Source organism: Rattus norvegicus, chromosome 17 (assembly GCF_036323735.1).
Source record: "Rattus norvegicus strain BN/NHsdMcwi chromosome 17, GRCr8, whole genome shotgun sequence".
NCBI classification, from domain to species: domain Eukaryota; kingdom Metazoa; phylum Chordata; class Mammalia; order Rodentia; family Muridae; genus Rattus; species Rattus norvegicus.
In genome coordinates this window covers 29,827,668-29,836,401 of record NC_086035.1, presented here as the reverse complement: position 1 = coordinate 29,836,401, position 8,734 = coordinate 29,827,668, and the positions used below count along the sequence as shown (strand labels likewise).

Genomic DNA, 8,734 nt, shown 5'->3' with positions numbered 1-8,734 from the left:
TGCAGTGATGTGCCCAGGAGGTGAACAGGAGTCATAGTCATATTAAGAGAATTCCAAGATGGTTCCTTTCATTTTGATGAGATCCAGGAGCTCATGGCTATAGACAGGATAGCTTGCTTCCCTATTAGGGTATTGGGCCCTGGCCTCCAATGTTACAGGATGCATTATACCACTGTATTTTAATTTGCACCGTCTTTGACATTTTCAAAAGAATTCATGCATGCCATCTCACTTGAACCCTATAGAGACAATCCCATTATACACAGGGAAAATGAGGCTAGAGAGCATGTGAGGCATGTACACACTCAATTTTATTTTGCTTTTTTTTTCTCATAATGGAGATGGGACCCGGATCTCATATTCTAGAAAAAGATCTATACCCAGATAGCCCACGGCCTCAAAATTGGTAATTGTCTTGTCTCTGCATGCCTAGTGCTGGTGGTCATCACATCTGTCACCATATCATGCTTAGGACTACCATGCTCTTGTTAGCACTCCTGCTTCAGTGCTGTAAAGTCAGGTTTGATGATTCCAAATTCCCTTTGTATCAAAGACTTCAGAGAACCGTAGTGTGTGCATGTTTGCATGTGTGGCATGCCCTTTGTTCTCATGCAGCCCTCTTTCATCTTCCAATAATTTTCTCCTCTGAATTCTTCTGCCCAGGTGAGGAGGAAGCAGAGTTAGTATTGACCAATTTTGCCATCAGGAGAATGATGCTGGGGTTGAACCAATTCTGAGGCCAGTCTTCCCTCCTCTCTGTAGATCTCATCCTTTTACTTCAAATATGAGAATGTTAAGTGATGTTGAAGTCACTCCACCAGGTCAGTAGAGAACTATGCTGGAAGCTGACCAACACGGCAGTGACTGAGGCTGGATTTTGGCTTCGTCGCAGAAAACATGAAATCAAGACCCTAGGGAGGATCCCAGCTGTCACCTTCTGAGTCAAAATTGGAAGACCAAAGTATTGAAGGAAGATTGGTACTCTGAAGTTCCCAAAGAAATAGTATTAAAGCCTACAGAGGTAACGAGAGGTAGACCCAGATCAGCTCTCTATAGAGGTGTGGTTCATCAGCATCTCCAGAAAGCTTCTCTGAGCAACCCCAAGGCATCCCTCCAAGCCTGTGGTTTCCAAGCACTATGCTTGCCTGCCTACCACCCAGTAATTAGCACACTGTCTGCAGGTAGCTCAGCAGTGACTATGAAATGAATAAAGGTACAATACCCTAACAGCAGCCACCCACACTGTGGGCATACAGCCCAGTAGGAACCTGAGATGGTCTGTCACTGAGACACAAAGACCACAAGGCCTGTGAGAATGATTGAAACGAGGAAGCTATTTCCAGATTCCCAGTGGAAGTCCCTTAAGCAAAAGGAGACACAGATGGAGGAGACAGTTGTGGCAGATGGTGTCCTTCCAGGAGGGAGCAAGAGACAATTTGATGTCAGGAAGGAGTGGGGGCTGGGCACCTCATGATGACTCTGAGTCCTGTTCTAGGCCACCCGGCAGGGAGCTAGAGGAGGAACTTACCTTGGAGAACTTGTAATTGTTTTAGCTGCTGAAGGCATGGGCATTTCTAAACTTAGTAGAAAAAAATCCTGCCTAGCCGCTGACTAGTTGCTGCTGAGAGTAGAGTCTAGAAGCTTCTCTCCTTCCTTACCAATTTTATCATAGTTAATTAGCACCCCGGAGGAGGTGAAGGAAAGGAATGGGGTGCTGAACCTTTTCTGGGGCAGGAGTTGGAAGGCAGTTCTGATGCATTGGTCATTCTGCTGTACAGACAGCAGAACCCAGGAAAGGACATCATTAGGAACATACTCAGGACCACTATGGGCTGGTATGCAGGCTGTTTACTGAACAATATTAGAGGCACCACTTACTTCATAATCTCGTTTTTAGAGGAAAGCTGTGGAAAACATGGCAAATGATATATCAAACAGGCTAAGAAGTTATGTGCACCTCTGTATGTAAAGGTCAAGAGAGGACACTGGTTCTGAATTCCACAGGTAACTGACAGTGAATCACCTTGCTCCTGCCATCTTGATGCCTTCTTCAGGGTTATTTGAATACAGAGCTGTGACATCAAGCACTGTTATAACTGGGATTTAGGTAATTTTTTTCCTTTTGGTATGGCTGCAACCATTGTCCCCCTCCGTTCTTCAGATCACAGTGTGTAAGTCAAAATTCTACTGCTGGGAAGAGAAACCATGATCAAGGCAACTCTTATAAAGGAAAATGTTTAAGTATGGCTGCCATACACGTAAGAGGTTTAGCCCATCCTCATCATGGTGAGAAGCATGGCAGAGGGCAGGCAAACATGCTGCTGGAAAGGTAGCTGAGAGTTGAGAGCTGAGATGCAGGTTGGCAGGCATCGGAGAGAGTGACACAATAGGACTAGCTTGAACTTATTTTTTTCTTTTTTTTCCTCCATCTTCATTAAATTGGGTATTTCTTATTTACATTTCAATTGTTATTCCCTTTCCCTGTTTCCAGGCCAACATCCCCCTAACACCTCCCCATCCCCTTCTTTATGGGTGTTCCCCTCTCCATCCTCCCCCCATTACCGCCCTCCCCCCAGCAATCACGTTCACTGGGGGTTCAGTCTTGGAGAACCAAGGGCTTCCCCTTCCACTGGTGATCTTACTAGGATATTCATTGCTACCTATGAGGTTGGAGCCCAGGGTCAGTCCATGTATAGTCTTTGGGTAGTGGCTTAGGCTCTGGAAGCTCTGGTTGGTTGGCATTGTTGTTCATATGGGGTCTTGAACCCCTTCAAGCTCTTTCAGTCCTTTCTCTGAATCCTTCAACGGGGGTCCCGAACTCAGTTCAGTGGTTTGATGCTGGCATTCGCCTATGTATTTGTTGTATTCTGGCTGTGTCTCTCAGGAGAGATCTACATCCATGAACCCCATTTGTAATGGGGTTATTTGTCTCCCTGTTGTCTAACTTTGTGAGTCCTTTGTATATTTTGGATATTAGCCCTCTATCAGATGGAGGATTGGTAAAGATCTTTTCCCAATCTGTTGGTTGCCCTTTTGTCCTAACAACAGTGTCCTTTGCCTTAAAGAAGCTTTGTATTTTTATGAGATCCCCTTTGTCAATTCTTGATCTTAGCGCATAAGCCATTTGTGTTTTGTTCACGAAATTTTCGCCAGTGCCCATGTGTTCAAGATTCTTTCCCACTTTTTCTTCTATTAGTTTGAGTGTATCTGGTTTGATGTGGTGGTCCTTGATCTACTTGGACTTAAGCTTTGTATAGGGTGATAAGAATGGATCGATCTACATTCTTCTACATGCTGACCTCTAGTTGAACCAGCACCATTTGCTGAAAATGCTATCTTTTTTCCATTAGATGGTTTTGACTCCTTTGCAAAAACAAGTGACCTTAGGTGTGTGGGTTCATTTCTGGGTCTTCAATTCTATTCCAATGGTCTATCTGTCTGTCTCTGTACCAATACCATACAGTTTTTAACACTATTGCTCTGTAATACTGCTTTAGTTCAGGGATAGTGATTCCCCTGAAGTCCTTTTATTGTTGAGGATAGTTTTAGCTATCCTGGGTTTTTTGTTATTCCAGATGAATTTGCAAATTGTTCTGTCTAACTCTATGAAGAATTGGGTTGGAATTTTGATGGGGATTGCTTTGAATCTGTAGATTGCTTTTGGTAAAATGGACATTTTTACTATATTAATCCTAACCTAAAAAAAGAGATGCCCATAAACGTACAAGAAGCCTACAGAACTCCAAATAGATTGGACCAGAAAAGAAACTCCTCCCATCACATAATAGTCAAAACACCAAATGCACAAAACAAAGAAAGAATATTAAAAGCAGGAAGGGAAAAATGTCAAGAAACATATAAAGGCAGACCTATCAGAATTACACCAGACTTCTCAACAGAGAGTATGAAAGCCAGAAGATCCTGGACAGATGTCATACAGACCCTAAGAGAACAAAAATGCCAGCCCAGGTTACTGTATCCAGCAAAGTTCTCAATTAACCTAGATGGAGAAACCAAGATATTCCATGACAAAACCAAGTTTACACAATATCTTTCTACAAATCCAGCCCTACAAAGGATAATAAATGGTAAAGCCCAACATAAGGAGGCAAGCTACACCATAGAAAAAGCAAGAAAGTAATCATCATTTTGCAACAAAACAAAGAGAAGACAAGCACACAAACATAATCTCACATCCAAACATGAATATAACAGGAAGCAACAATCACTATTCCTTAATATCAATGGCCTCAACTCCCCAATAAAAAGACACAGATGAAAAATCTGAATATGCAATGAGGACCCAACATTTCGGTGCCTACAGCAAACACACCTCAGAGACAAAGACAGACACTACCTCAGAGTAAAAGGGTGGAAAACAACTTTCCAAGCAAATGGTCTGAAGAAGCAAGCTAATCGAATAAAATCGATTTTCAACCAAAAGTCATCAAAAAAGATAAAGAAGGACACTCTATATTCATCAAAGGAAAAATCCACCAAGATGAACTCTCAATCCTAAATATCTATGCTCCAAATAAAAGGGCACCTACATACATAAAAGAAGCATTACATCAAAGCACACATTGCACCTCACACAATAACAGTAGGAGATTTCAACACCCCATTCTCATCAATGGACAGATCATGGAAACAGAAATTAAACAGGGACATAGTCAGACTAACAGAAGTCATGAACCAAATGGACTTAACAGATATTTATAGAAAATTCTATGCTAAAACAAAAGGATATACCTTCTTCTCACCACTTCATGGTACTTTCTCCAAAATTGACCATATAATAGGTCATAAAGCAGGCCTCAACAGATACAGAAAGATAGAAATAATCCCATGAGTGCTATCAGACCACCATGGGCTAAAGCTGGTCTTCAATAACAATAAGGAAAGAATGCCCACATATACATGGAAGTTGAACAATGCTCTACTCAATGATAACCTGGTCAAGGAAGAAATAAAGAAAGAAATTAAAGACTTCTTAGAATTTAATGAAAATGAAGGTACAACATACCCAAACTTATGGGACACGATGAAAGTTGTACTAAGAGGAAAACTCATAGCTCTGAGTGCCTGCAGAAAGAAACAGGAGAGAGCATATGTCACCAGCTTGACAGCACACCTAAAAGCTCTAGAACAAAAAGAAGCAAACACACTCAGGAGGAGAAGGCAGCAGGAAATAATCAAACTCAGAGCTGAAATCAACCAAGTAGAAACAAAAAGGACCATAGAAAGAATCAACAGAACCAAAAGTTGGTTCTTTGAGAAAATCAACAAGATAGATAAACCCTTAGCCAGACTAACGAGAGAACACAGAGAGTATGTCCAAATTAACAAAATCAGAAATGAAAAGGGAGACATAACTACAGAATCAGAGGAAATTAAAAAAAATCATCAGATCATACTACAAAAGCCTATATTCAACAAAACTTGAAAATCTGGAGGAAATGGACAATTTCCTAGACAGATACCAGGTACCGAAGTTAAATCAGGAACAGATAAACCATTTAAACAACCCCATAACTCCTAAGGAAATAGAAGCAGTCATTAAAGGTCTCCCAACCAAAAAGAGCCCAGGTCCAGATGGGTTCAGTTAAGAATTCTATTAGACCTTCATAGAAGACCTCATACCAATACTATCCAAACTATTCCACAAAATTGAAACAGATGGAGCACTACCGAATTCCTTCTATGAAGCCACAATTACTCTTATACCTAAACCACACAAAGACCCAACAAAGAAAGAGAACTTCAGATCAATTTCCCTTATAAAAATTGATGCAAAGCTACTCAATAAAATTCTTGCAAACCGAATCCAAGAATACATCAAAACAATCGTCCATCATGATCAAGTAGGCTTCATACCAGGGATGCAGGGATGGTTTAATATATGGAAAACCATCAGCATAGTCCACTATATAAACAAACTGAAAGATAAAAACCACATGATCGTTTCATTAGATGCTGAGAAAACATTTGACAAAATTCAACACCCCTTCATGATAAAAGTCCTGGAAAGAGCAGGAATTCAAGGCTCATACCTAAACATAGTAAAAGCCATATACAGCAAACCAGTAGCTAACACTAAACTAAATGGAGAGAAACTTGAAGCAATCCCACTAAAATCAGAGACTAGACAAGACTGCCCACTCTCTCCCTACTTATTCAATATAGTTCTTGAAGTTCTAGCCAGAGCAATCAGACAACAAAGGGAGATCAATTGGATACAGATCGGAAAGGAAGAAGTCAAAATATCACTATTTGCAGATGATATGATTGTATATTTAAGTGATCCCAAAAGTTCCACTACTAAAGCTGATAAACACCTTCAGTAAAGTGGCTGGGTATAAAATTAACTCAAATAAATCAGTAGCCTTCCTCTACACAAAAGAGAAACAAGCTGAGAAAGAAATTAGGGAAACGACACCCTTCATAATAGTCCCAAATACTATAAAATACCTCAGTGTGACTTTAACCAAGCAAGTAAAAGATCTGTGTGATAGCTTGAACTTATAATACCTCAAAGCTCCCACAACCTGCCATGTTGGCTGCCACCGTGCCGATTCCGTTTCACTCTCCTCACTCTGTCTGTTCTCCTGGGCCTCCTGCTACTCTCTGCTGCGCATGGAGGCAGCGGCCTGCACGCGAAGGGCTCCCTTCCCATGGACATAGTCACTTTCTACAGGGGCATTCCCAAAAACAAATTCATCTTGGTGAAGTTTGACACCCAGTATCCCTATGGAGAGAAGCAAGACAAGTTCAAGCATCTGGCTGAGAACTCAGCCTCCAGCGATGATCTCTTGGTGGCAGAGGTGGGGATCTCAGACTACAGTGGCAAGCTGAACATGGAGCTAAGTGAGAAGTACAAGCTGGACAAAGAGAACTACCCAGTCTTCTACCTCTTCCAGGATGGGGACTTTGAAAATTCTGTCCCGTACAGTGGGGCAGTTAAGGTTGAAGCCATCCAGTATTGGCTAAAGGGGCAGGGAGCCTATCTCGGCATGCCTGGATGGATGTCTGCCCTCATAGGATGCCCTGGAAGTGAGTTCATTGAGGCCTCTGGCGTAGAGACCCACCAGGCAAACCGAAAGAGGGGCAGGACAGCCTCTCAGGTATGAAGGAGGCACACAAGAAGTGGGCTAGCCAGCACCTGAAGATCATGGGATCTTGGACCAAGGTTAAGACTTTCTGGCCTCAGAGATGTCCCAGATCAGTAAGCTGACTGAGAACAAGATGAATGACAGCAAGAAGGAAGAGCTTCAGAAGAGTTTGAACATCCTGACTGCCTTCCAGAATAACGGGGCTGAGAAGGAGGAGCTGTGATGGGGCGTGGGGTAGCTAGGGTTTGCTGAGAGCAGGAAGGGAGAGCTACCTGCTGACTGTGGGGACCCTGTAGGGTGGAAAGGGCAGTGGAGCAAAGCAGTCCTGAGCCTGAAACCTGTGCCCTGAGTCTGCCTGGACATTCATGCTGCTGAGATCGGACTTAGGACATCCCTAGAGCCAATCTGTGGAGAATCTGTGTGCTGACTCGAGATGCCTATGCCCCAACAGGAATTGGCACTATAGAGGGAGGTACTACCCAGGTCCTTGATGGGGTAATTCTGATCAAATAAAAGTTTGTTTTGGTTAAAAAGAAAAGAAAAAGAAAGGAAAGAAGGAAGGAAGACAGACAGACAGACAGACACACAGACAGAAAGACAGACAGAAAGAAAGAGACCTCAAAGTTCCCTCGTCCTGACATCCTCCCTTCACCCAGTGACACACTTCCTCCAAAAGGCCACAGAGCCTAATGATGCCACTCCCTATGGGCCTATGGGGTCCATTTTCATTCAAAACATAACACAGGATAAAGGAAGACCATTTTGCTCTGAGGCCACCAGGAGCATCTGGTTTACTGAACACCATCCTGGAAGACACTGTGAGACTATCCATCAACCCTGATAGAGCCCTAGTAGTGTTACCCGAGATGGCAGCAGTCATGGTCTCCTGCCTGGTTGAACTCAGAAGATCTGAGTGATCCATGGAAGATGGGGGTGACATCTCTGAGAACTGTTGGGGAAAAATCTGCTGTGGTTACTCAAGTTCCCAGCTCCAACAAAGTTGCCATCTAACTTTCCACACTGCAGACCAGAACTATTTCAAGAACTTGTGACCATAACTCGGGAAGGAGAGATTCTGTGACTGCTATGTGGGTCCACAGTGCTCACTTACAGGGTGCATATTGTAAGGAAGCCAGTTGCCAAAGATGTTCAAGTTCAAGGCAAGCAGCAGTGTAGACAGGCCCATTTAACTGTAGAAATGGGGGGATGAATCACAAAATTCTCTTGCCTCCCAAAGCCTTACTTCTACCCCAGGGATTAAGCCCTAGTATAAGTGCTGTGTAGTCATTTCCTCCAGAATGAAACATTCCCTCCTGGAGGAAGACTTCTCAGAAAGTACATACAACTTACAAATCTCAGGAGGCTCCTGAAACTTATGAGATTTATAGGCTCCTCTCAAAGTTATGTGAGTAGTAATGAGTGCTACAAAGAGAAGACCTTCCCACCGGCTGAGCTATCTGAAAGTCCTACAAAAAACACAGGGATGCATCCTTTGTGAATTGCCATCCATGCTGGGCTGGACTTTTTGGTGATATCGCTGCCTTTGAGTTCTACATGCTCCTGTAGGTAACCTTTAACCCATACTCTTGTAAGCAACCCCAGTAAAGTTATTGGCTCATCAG

General features: G+C 42.8%; 1 pseudogene; it reads left to right on the top strand.

Moving 5' to 3' along the window:
- The first annotated feature begins 2,315 nt into the window (after positions 1 to 2,315).
- Erp29-ps1 (endoplasmic reticulum protein 29, pseudogene 1) lies at positions 2,316 to 7,335 on the top strand (annotated as a pseudogene).
- The last annotated feature ends 1,399 nt before the right edge of the window (positions 7,336 to 8,734 follow it).